This window comes from Macaca thibetana, chromosome 12 (genome assembly GCF_024542745.1).
Source record: "Macaca thibetana thibetana isolate TM-01 chromosome 12, ASM2454274v1, whole genome shotgun sequence".
Classification (NCBI taxonomy): Eukaryota; Metazoa; Chordata; class Mammalia; order Primates; family Cercopithecidae; genus Macaca; species Macaca thibetana.
Window position 1 is genome coordinate 36,399,541 of NC_065589.1, and position 12,040 is coordinate 36,411,580.

Consider the following 12,040-nt stretch of genomic DNA (forward strand, 5'->3'; position numbering starts at 1 on the left):
TTGAGAAAATATGCTGTTTTATCTGATCCTTTTCCTTTCCTAAAATGTGGCATTTTGGAAAACTCCAGATACGCTTACATCATAGCCACAATTATTTGCAGTTTAATGAGAAAAGTAGCATAATTAGAGTAGGTAATTGGGAGTGACCTGAATGTCCACAGCAGCCCTTTCTCTTAAATCAGGGCCAACAATGGTGTCACCCAGATGCTGTTGACTAACTGATGTACAACAGATTTACTTAACCACTGGCAAACCACATTTCCTTTTCCAGGGCAATAACTTAAAAGATTATGTATCTCCCTTTGTTGCAGAGAGAGGAAATACTTCCTAGACTCAGGGCAGCTGTGACCTGTTCTCCCAGAGAAATCATTAAACCACAAGGATTCAGACAGAGCCCAGAGCCCTGAAAACTTTGGTCACGCGCTTTCCCGCAGCAGCCACGGGCACCGGCAACTTCTGAGAGGTGAGTGCTTGCTTTGCCCCCCAAAGCTTCACACCCCGCCTGCATGCCATGTGTCTGAGCCAGTAGATTGTAGTTAAGAAAACCAACCTAAAAATGCTTTGTATCTGGATCTCTTTTGAATTTGCATTTGACATATTAAAAGTAAGGTTTATTCAAATTAGAGATAAAACAGAAGTTGTTCCCCGCATTTCTGCAGGTAATGAGAACTTCAGAAATCTTAGTGGAAGAGATGGAGAACTAAGTCCTCCACAGACTTTCCCACTAAGTATCCTCAAGACTCACTTTCTACACGGAGCAAAACAGAATTAGAAGCAAGAATCTAGACAAGGCTTTGTCCTCATTTAGAAGCCTTTAAGAATTCTCTGCTTTAAGTGGATGAAAACTTCCTTGTATGGCTGGGTTGCCATGGTTCCTTGCTGTGACCCCCAGGGCTACTGAGCCTGCCACTGTGAGTCCATTTCAGTCTCTGGAAAAAGCTTTGTGTGTCTCCAGCCTCACAGTTTAACCATGTAAGGGCCCCCCAAGTCTAATCTCCTTCCTGACTACCCTGAAGAGCCAGGCCTAAGAAAGGCATTTACACAAGATAGTCATCACCCTGTATGACGGGAGGAAAAAACTGAAGTGTCTTTGTTTCTCATTAATCAGCTTCTTTGTAAGAAAGTGTCCTTTTGTATATCTCTTTTCCAATGCTTTTGTTCCAGATTTCTTTTTCAAACAACAGCAAAAAGGTTAGAAAAGATAATTGACAAAAATGAATATGACCTGATGATATCATATTCTCCCAAATGTCTATTTCTAAAATTTCTATCATCAGAGTTTTTAGATGTTTGGGGGAAATATGCTATTTTAGCATCACACAAGAAAGAGCAAGAATAATACTAACCTTAATGATATCAAAAGATGAAAGGCCAAGTTAGCAACCCCAATTTTTCTCGTGGGGTTGATGGGAGGGGAGGGGATAACCTACTTAAAATCGCCCAACCCTTTCTCACTATTAAATCTTCATTAGATTAATATGAATCTTCTCTTTTACAATGTAATATCTTCAAAAGAACAGTTTTCTAATAGTGATATTTCAAGCATTAGTGGAGAAATGCTATTTGTATGAAATGGGAGATCCTATTCCCCAGAATAATATGATAGTGGCATTGTGTATCTTCCATCTCTGAGCCCAGTTGGCCCTATAGACCTCCTTGCACACATTCTCCTGTCAAAAACCCATTAAGACCAGGCATGGTCCCCTATGCCTGTACTCCCAGCACTTTGGGAGGCTGAGGCAGGAGGATTACTTGAGCCCAGGAGTTTAAGACCTGCCTGAGCAATACAGTGAGACCCTGTCTCTAATTTTATTTTTATTTTGAGATGGAGTCTTGCTGTGTCGCCCAGGCTGGAGTGCAGTGGGCACTATCTTGGCTCACTGCAACCTCTACCTCCTGGTTCAAGCGATTCTCCTGCCTCAGCCTCCCAAGTAGCTGGGGACTACAGGCGCACGCCACCACTTCTGGCTAATTTTTGTATTTTTAGTAGAGACAGGGTTTCACCATATTGGTCAGGCTGGTCTCGAACTCCAGACCTCAGGTGATCCACCCACCTCCACCTCCCAAAGTGCTAGGATTTCAGGTGTGAGCCACCACGCCCAGCTCTTGTCTCTATTTTTAAAAATAAAAAAGTATATTATAAAAAGAAACCCCTTGGGCCGGGCGCGGTGGCTCAAGCCTGTAATCCCAGCACTTTGGGAGGCCGAGGCGGGTGGATCACGAGGTCAGGAGATCGAGACTATCCTGGCTAACATGGTGAAACCCCGTCTCTACTAAAAATACAAAAAAAAAACTAGCCGGGCGTGGTAGCGGGCGCCTGTAGTCCCAGCTACTTGGGAGGCTGAGGCGGGAGAATGGCGTGAACCCGGGAGGCGGAGCTTGCAGTGAGCCGAGATCACGCCACTGCACTCCAGCCTGGGAGACACAGCGAGACTCCGTCTCAAAAAAAAAAAAAAAAAAACCCCTTGAAATACTAGCCATAACAGCCTTCAGAAAATTTGCAAATGATTTTTTAAAAAGTGGCAAAACTGTCCTGAAATCCTTCTACCTGGCAGAAGTTTTGCTATCCCTTCCTCTCATACACTCAATTCTGTAAATATCTTTTCCAATAAGGAGATGGATAGCCCAATGATTAAGTCTCTTAAGATAATGGTATTTGAAGTCAGAACGTCTGGAACCAAACCCCAACTCTGCCACTTACACGAAAGGCTCTCTTAACAGATCTCCAATTAACTGGCCCACCAACTTAACCAATGCACCAAACAGCCTGGCTGGTATCTACTATACCCTTAATGCTCCGAGGTGGCAAGTAGCTTATCTCTAGTACACCTGAGCACTTCAGCTTCTTTTGCATAACAGATCAACTGCAAGTCATGCCTTAGGGTGTCTAACGGAAGCTCTTTAAACATACATCAAACTATAAGGCACATTTGCAGAGATATTTTATTTATTATTCCTTTTATTTATTGTTTCTTAGACTAATTTCAAAGCTAAGCAAGCATGTGTTTTAATTGTTTTAGGTGGTGGCTAAAACATAAAAACGCATACACTTTCCTGGGTTTCATTGTGTACTGTGCTTAAACTACGCTTGGCACATAGGACAGTCCTTGATCAATGGCATTTCTCTTGTCGCTTTTTATATTCTTTGCTACTCAATGGTTCCTGCTCTAGAGCCAAAAATAAACTCATAAAGTAACCACAACTTCCTGAGATTCTCCCCAATAATGGCTTTTACAGATGAAATTGTGATTTTGTGTGATTACAGAACATAGTATAGACTATAGTAAATATTAATACTGCTAATGCAAAGGAATGGAAACTAGCAGAGCTCTACTAAGTACCCCCTTCACTGACCACATCTATTCATCCAGTCTCACAAAACACTGAAAAATATGCCAAGATTGAATCAAGGGATTGCGGGTAGGTGTGGAAGAGCATATATTCTCATAAAGCAGAGGGATATTTGTAGTTTGAAAAAGTGCACCCCACTTTTTCCGACCCCCACCGTGAGAATTCCTGCTTTAGATTTCCTAGACTTGGTCTTTAACAGTGGACAAAAACAAAAGCCTGTGCTTCTCTGGCAGCTGACCTTTCACGGCCTAACAATGTGCACTTTCAGGTATCACATGGTTAAGCTGAAGTTAGACTATACAAAAATAAAGGTAGCAGCCGGGCTCAGTGTCTCACGCCTGTAATCCCAGCACTTTGGGAGGCCGAGGCGGGAAGATCACTAGGTTAGGAGATTGAGACCATCCTGGCTAACATGGTGAAACCCCGTCTCTACCAAAAATACAAAAAAAAAAAAAAATATATATATATATATATATATATATACACACACACACATATATATAGGCTTGGGGGCAGGCGCCTATAGTCCCAGCAACTCGGCAGGCTGAGGCAGGAGAATGGCATGAACCCGGGAGGCGGAGCTTGCAGTGAGCCGAGACTGTGCCACTGCACTCCATGCTGGGCAACAGAGTAAGACTCCATCTCAAAAAATAATAATAACAATAAATAAATAAAATAAAAAATAAGATAACTAGCTGTCAGAGGTAAGCTCGCCACATCAAGGCGTGCCTACCTTCCAGCTCCATACTTCTCATCCCTTGAATTTATGAATTCTAAGTCCTGCCTCAGGTACACAGATGTGCCCACATCTGCCAGGCCCATAGATGGTGACCAGGGAAAAAAATCAAACCTTTAGGCCGGGCACTTTGGGAGACTGAGGTGGGTGGGTCACAAGGTCAGGAGTTCGAGACCAGCCTGGCCAATATGGTGAAACCCCATCTCTACTAAAAATACAAAAAAATTAGCTGGGCATGGTGGCGCATGCCTGTAATCCCAGCTACTTAGGAGGCTGACGTGGAGAATTCCTTGAACAAGGGAGGTGAAGGTTGCAGTGAGCCGTGATCACACCACTGCACTCCAGCCTGGGCAACAAAGCGAGACTCCATCTCAAAAAAAAAAAAAAAAAAATCAAATCTTTAAGGCCAGGCATGGTGGCTCATGCCTGTAATCCCAGCACTTTGGGAGACTGAGGTGGGTGGATCAACTGAGGTCAGGAATTCAAGACCAGCGGGGCCAACATGGTGAAACCCCATCTCTACCAAAAATACAAAAATTAACCGGGCATGGTGGCGGGTGCCTGTAATCCCAGCTACTCAGGAGGCTGAGGCAGGAGAATCACTTGAACCTGGGAGGCGGAGGTTGCAGTGAGCCGAGATTGTGCCATTGCACTCTAGCCTGGGCAACAGAGCGAGACTCCGACTCAAAAAAAAAAAAGTTAAAATTCACAATTAACCAATATGTGATTCCATCTCTTCACTATCAGGACACACTGAAGCACAGAAAGTAAAATCTCCTGATGAGCCTTATACCATGCATTTGAAGAACATTCCATCTCTGCTAATTTAACTTAACTTTTCATAAGCAAAAGCCTACCCAGAGAAAGGAGGGGTGGGTGCCCCCATCCATAACTGATTTTCAGCCTGCAGAACAGCTAGTAGCAGTGATTTCCATTCAAAAAACAAACTTGTTACACCAACACATGCTGGTCAAAAGAATTAATTTGTACAGTATGTTCATGGCTTACTTTTCTCTAGGATTGCATGATGAATTTTTATGGAGGGTGGTGGGGGAAGGGAAGAACCACATTCAAAACCCAACATCATTCTTCTCTACACTGTCATTTCAAAAGCCAGATAAAAGTGGAATGAGGAATGCAGCCGTTCTGAACACCACCCTCCATTTCATTCTGGAACCAGGAAGGTACACCCAGGCATGACAATAGCTTCTCTCCTCACAGAAAATTAACTGGTAAGTGCTGTCCTGTTTGTTTTCCTCAAACTGACACATTTACAGCTGACCTGATGAGGATTCCTGCAGATGATTTATTTACAAAACAGTATTTGACTAACTACCAGCTGGCAAAAAAGGAAAAGGACTACTGATCGTTTACAAAATGCTCTGTCTGCAGATTCATATTTTTGGTCTTGGCAAAAGTGTTTAGGGACGATCCTTCAGGGTTCGCTACAGCTGCTGATTAATCCTAAAACACTGCAAGAGAGAAAATGAGCATGTTGCTGGGGTGGGCGGACAAAGAAGAACTTTCAGTAATTTTCTCAGCTTTTACCTACATAATTACAGCTCATAAATCTGGCTTTTAAGGAGTTGTGATCTAGAAATAGTCAAACATCATTTGTGGAAGACTCACTGTTGAGAAACTAGTAGAAAAAATTGGTACTCCGAGAGGAAAACTGGTATCGCCCTCTTTAGATTACAAGGTGGGAAAAAAGTTCTAAACTGAGTTGTATTGCGGTTCCCCGCCACTGGCTCCCCATTTGTATGATGAAAGGTTTGTGATTTGTTGTGCTCTCCCATTTCTTTGTTGTTGTTGCCTTGTCGAATCTCGCTATCAATTTCTTGTTAGAATAATTGGTATCTGGGCTCTCCCAACAAGGGGTAGATGGCTAAATGCAGGGAAGACTGTGGGAGAGAAGAGTTCAGCTATTCAGTTGTTCCTTTTCTAGTCAGAAACTGTGAGCACCAATTGCCTTTTATCTTTTCCTCCAAAAGAAAGCTAATGAAAACCAAATAAAGTTTGATAACAGAACTTTCACTGGCAATAATGCTCTTAAACTGCCTTTTTCACTTAAGGCAGACTCATTCACTCAAGAATCCACAAACCTGTTGTTACATGAATCCGATGGTATTTTCGTTTAAACAAAACAAAACAAAAAAGGCCAAGGGACCTTTCCTGGGTCTCAAGTTACAAGTAATTATTCTTAGTGAATAATTCTCATCATATTTGTACATCTTCCAGACACTAGATTATTATGTTTTTCATGGCCTATTTTGTTATTTTATCTGATTTAAGTCACTTAGTTTATAAAAGGTCATACATTTTCTGTTACTTGACCGCTAATTGTCATGTCCCTGAGATAAATATTTAATAACAGATCATGTTAACCAGAATTATAATCATGTAAAAATAAATGAAGTAGAAAAGATTGAATATGCAAAACTGATAAGAGATGTGTTACTCTGATGGTGAGATTATAGATGTGTCAAGGAGAAAAAACTTCTGTTCCCTCTTAGATTTGTTATTAGGCACCAGCAAATGAAACTGACAGAAGAAAGATTAGCAAGAGAAAACAAAATTTAATTGTATGTATGTAGATATGGGCGTTCCCAAGTAAATGTGACTCAGAGGTTGCTGAGTGAGCTATGATTGTGCCACTGCATTCCAGCCTGGGCAACCAGAACCTAACCCTATCTAAAAAAAAAAAAAAAAAAAAAAAAAAAACAAGTGACTCAGATGGGCAGTTAGAATTTGGGGCTTACATGCCATCTTTTTTTTTTCTTTTTTTTTTAATGTGTGTGTTTTTTTGTTTTTGTTTTGTTTTATGTATGCCATCTTAATAGAATAGGAGAAATGGAAGAGAAGGGCACTTAGGGAAAACAAATGACTTTTTGGAAACATAAATGGGTCCTTAGGAGAACAGACCAGTGATATGATAGTTTTGGTGACAATATCTGTTCAGGTGTGGTGCAGAGACTTCTCATCTCTGGTGATAAGGGTCAGTCTTCCCTGATTGCTTCCAGGGAGGGAATCTATGGCAAGTTAAGGTTTCTTGAGTTCTTTTGGAAGGCTCTGCTTTTAGGCAGATAAGAGATTTCAGAACTCAAATCCCTTCTGCTCAAAATAGTTTTTATGCCACCCTTGTGTATTCTATACTGCTTCAGGCAATATATCCATTCCTTTTCCCCAAACTTAGTCTAATGGTACATTATTTTTATAACGTTAAAACTTTATAATATTGCCAGGTGCAGTGGTGTGCAGCTAGAGTCCTAGCTACTCAGGAGGCTGAGGCAGGAGGATCTCTTGAACCCAAGAGATGGAGTCCAGCCTGGGCAATATAGTGAGACCCTGTCTCTAGGGAAAAAAAATAACCATCTATTTTTTTTCAGGTATGAATTACCATATAAGCCACAAAGTTAAACTTTTAAATCTGGTGGTGATACTCAGTCCTAATTCACCTGGTTTCTTTGGTGACATTAACTTCAGTATGGCTACTACCTCATCATAGACACTATGCCACAATAAAAACTGGTAGTAGAAAATTAAAAGGTAGAAAAGGGATAACCAGTTAAATCAAGATTAATAACATAGCACTCTCTTGAACTTGGACGATTTCCAAATATGCCTCAAATCTATAACTGCACAGTATCTTTACACTTGTAATTTTGATTTTGCCAAGTCGTCCCGAGCTTTGCCTCTAACTTGTCTCATGGCATGAGGCAGTGTAAACTCTCAGGACCTCAGCTTCCTTTCCTTTACAATAAATCAAATGGACAAGATTCGTTCCCAAACTCTCCAATTCCTTTTTGGGTTTTTTTTTTACCCCTTCTTATTAAGTCGTTACTCAATGTGATCTATATAATGAGTTATCTAGCATATACAATGGGTACTTAATATTTAGTGAAAAAAATCTTCTATTCAGACTCTGTTTTCATATTTTTCAACATGAACTTGATCTTATTATGTTCCGATTATTTTACTGAGACTCAAATAAGTGGAAAAATGTTCTTCATTGTTAAAGAAAGTGGCATCAATAGTAATAAAATATAACATGAATCAGGCACGAATTTTTGCTAGAAATTACGCAATCCTCCCTTCATTGGAGTGGAGAAGGGCCGGGGTGAGGAATGGGACCTGGCTTTGCCTACAGAAAAGTTTATCTCTGGGCGAAGCAAATTGACCTAGGGGAGATCCAATTGCCCAAACTTGGTCTCGTTGCCTTTTATTCAGCAAACAAACTCAGCTAGCCCATGTAAATCGAGTGTGTGAAACATTGCAAACAGCAACTCTCTACAGGACAGGTGCAAATAAAGACTTGTTTTGCGATAAAAAGAATTCAACAAAGCAAATAAATAAGGTATGTTAGGGCTTTTTGGATGATGTAATATTTTTGTTTTACTCTCAGTTTTCACCTTTATCGTCAGGCAGAGGAAGATGGAAACTGTAAAATTTGGGTTACTTATTTGGAAGTCTAATATTTTCCCCTGTCAGAGAGGTGTTTAGCATTAACTAAGAGAATCTGCCTGTATTTGTCATTGTCAATCCAGCAAATATTGACTGAACCCTCAGTTAGTGTGATGGGAGAAGACAGGGGATTTTAATGGTAACTTGTTAACCTCAGAAAGCTTCGAGTTGTGCTGCCTGGGACACAGAATTAAGTTCATAAACTAAGAAGTTTTAAAACTGTGTAGTGCCTAGAGAATATAGAGTTCAGAAAAGAAAGGGATTGGATTTGAACTGAAGTATGAAGGCTCACAGTTCATGGGGAAGGTGAGAAGGTGAGAGGGTTTTGGTGTGCCATCATAGATCCTAGTGAGATGAGAAGATCTGGACTTTGGCCAGCTGCTGGGGCATACCAGAAGTCCTTCCTGGCCTGAGTAGCCTTGCGGAAGAACTTACTGGGAGGGAGGAGCTTGGCACAGCCTTTGACCTCTGAGAGGAGAGGAAATGTGAGATCAGCATGCAAATAAAAATGGAAAGGCTGGGCACGGTGGCTCATGCCTATAATCCCAGCACTTTGGGAGGCTGAGGCGGGTGGATTACCTGAGGTCAGGAGTTCGAGACCGGCCTGGCCAACATGGCAAAACCCCATTTCTACCAAAAATACAAAAATTAGCTGAGCGTGGTGGTGCACACTGTAATCCCAGCTACTCAGGAGGCTGAGGCAGGAGAATCACTTGAACCCAGGAGGCGGAGGTTGTGGTGAGCCAAGATTGCGCCACTGCACTCCAGCCTGGGTGACAGAGCAAGACTTCGTCTCAAAAAAATATATAAAAATAAAAATAGAAAGAGTTGTTTCCACTAAAATCTCAGAGCACAGGCAGCCCTATTTTGGGACAACTTTAACAAAAATATATATATATATCATAAGAGAATGGAATTCTCTGGCCTCCTACCTTCACTTCATCCTAAAACTCTACCCAATTTTGACAAGACAAGAAGCCCAGTGATATGGCAGCATACCTGTAGAAACGTGGCACCCAAGGAGGAGCAGACTTGTACACAAACACATGTAACTCACCTGGCCCTGGAAATACTTTTTTTTGTTGTTGTTGTTAGACAGAGTTTTCGCTCTATTGCCCAGGCTGGAGTGCAGTGGTGCAATCTCAGCTCACTGCAACCTCCACCTCCCAGGTTCAAGCGATTCTCCTGCCTCAGCCTCCTGAGTAGCTGGGACTGCAAATACTTTTTTTAGAGAACTCTTTTCGAGCATGTTTCTCTGGCAAACACAGAAGTCAATGTACCAGTCAATGGGGACACTCCAATGACTCCTGAGTTACAACTGTAAATACTACCCCATTTGTACCCACTGTCAACTGAGGAAATTTTTCAGGTTACAACCAAAATATATTTGTATGGCACTTGACATTTTTCACTGTCTATTCTTGACAAGACTGCCCATTACTATCTTCTAGGAAATATACATCTAACTCAAACGTGTAATGAAGGTTCTGACTTAAGTCTTTAAATCCTGTAACCCCAGTGTTGCCGATCTGTATATACAATTTCAGAATTTAACTAGGCCAGATAATCCAGCTGTGCACAAAGCCAGGTCACCCAACTAGGATCAGGAAGCTCCCATTGTTTGCACCGAGTGGGGTTTTAAAATTCCACAGAGGCCTACCAGTGGGCTGGGAGGTGTTCTTAGAACACCAGAAACAGGAGGCCCTGTTGTTATCACTGGCAGTCCCTAGATGACAAAGTCTTGTGTAAAGTGAAATGGAAAAAGTAATTTCTTTCACAAAGTTTAGCACATAAGGAATTCAATAAGGAGAGGTTGTAGCCTTCCCTCCGGAATCATGCAAAAGCAAAGCAGATTTCACATGTGCTTAAAATGGCACCCAAGGTCACTCTCTGAAATGCTAATTTTATGTTTCTTTTTATACAAAATACAAAAAAGTTAACCTTCCAAGTCAACCAGTCAATCTCCTAGTATGATAGTTGAATGAAGGCTGGGCATGGTGGCTCAAGCCTATAATCTCAGCACTTTGGGAGGCCGAGGCAGGCGGATCACCTGAGGCCAGGAATTTGAGACCAGCCTTTAGTAGAGACGCTGTCTCTACTAAAAATACAAAAATTAGCCAGAAGTGGTGGCGTGCACCTGTAGTCCCAGCTATTCGGGAGGCTAAGACAGGAGAATTGCTTGAACCTGGGAGGCAGAGGCTGCAGTGAGCTAAGATCGTGCCACTGCACTCCAACCTGGGAGACAGAGCAAGACTCCGTCTCAAAAAACAAAACAAAACAAAAAGTAACTGAATGAATTGGGTACAGTTCCTCCATGTTAAGTGCTTTACATAACTGGATACAGTGGAGACCAATATTCAACAAAAAGTGATCACTATAAACACGTGAACTATCGTCATTATGAAAGTGCTTGAGGAACACTAAGGGGTGGGTCAGGCATGGGATAAAGGTGGAGTTAATCTGAAAAAGAAAGAAAAAGAAAAGACTTCATGGAGAACGAGTTTGAAAGGAGGTAGACAACCTGGCAGCTTGAAAAAAGTGGAGAACCCAAGTAGGAATATGTATGTGCCTGCTTGAATTTTCATTAGGACCAAATTGTCCGTAATGGCATGAAAAATAATAAAATATGAAGTTGAATCAATGTTAGATCATTGAACCTAGAAAAAATGGCATATAGATATGACATCCTTAATTTTTCATAAAACTCTGTCTTTAACAGTTTATAATGATAAACCTCTAATTGAGTAGAAAAATCTGGCAATGAAACATTTTACTTAATTGTATAAGTGAGAGTTGACAGAGCCTTTTCTTTATTCAGTTGTGCCATATAAAAATGATATTTGCAGGCCGGGCACAGTGGCTCACGCCTATAATGCGAGCACTTTGGTAGGCTGAGGCGGATAGATCACCTGAGGTCGGGAGTTCGAGACCAGCCTGACCAACGTGGAGAAACCCCGTCTCTACTAACAATACAAAAAAATTAGCCCGGCATGGTGGCACATGCCTGTAATCCCAGCTACTTGGGAGGCTGAGGCAGGAGAATTGCTTGAACCTGGGAGGCGGAGGTTGCAGTGAGCTGAGATTGTGCCATTGCACTCCAGCCTGGGCAATCGGAGCAAAACTGTATCTCAAAAAAAAAAAAAAAAAAAAGAGTAAAAATGCTATTTGCTATTCACAATAGCGAAGACCTGGAATCAACCTAAATGCCCATCAGTAATAGATTGGATAAAGAAAGTGTGGCTCATATACACCATGTAATACTATGCAGCCATGAAAAGGAATTAGATCATATCCTTTGCAGGGACATGGATGGAGCTGGAAGCCATTATCCTCAGCAAACTAATACAGGAACAGAAAACCAAACACGGGGCCAGGCACGGTGGCTTAGGCCTGTAATCCCAGCACTTTGGGAGGCTGAGGCAGGCAGATCACCTGAAGTCAGGAGTTCAAGACCAACCTGGTCCACATGGCGAAACCCTGTCTCTACTAAAA

The 12,040-nt window shown here is 41.7% G+C and overlaps 1 protein-coding gene across 3 annotated transcripts in view; it reads left to right on the forward strand.

Moving 5' to 3' along the window:
• The first annotated feature begins 227 nt into the window (after window positions 1-227).
• CMKLR2 (chemerin chemokine-like receptor 2) overlaps window positions 228-12,040 on the forward strand; it is a 48,573-nt gene continuing 36,760 nt past the window's right edge. Inside the window, exons 1-2 of one of the 3 annotated variants that reach the window (XM_050750896.1) lie at window positions 228-463; window positions 5,205-5,319. The gene's annotated coding sequence lies outside the window, so the exon portion shown is untranslated. Of the gene's footprint in view, window positions 464-5,200; window positions 5,320-12,040 lie in introns of all 3 variants that reach the window. The other 2 variants (XM_050750895.1, XM_050750894.1) reach the window with 2 other exon arrangements.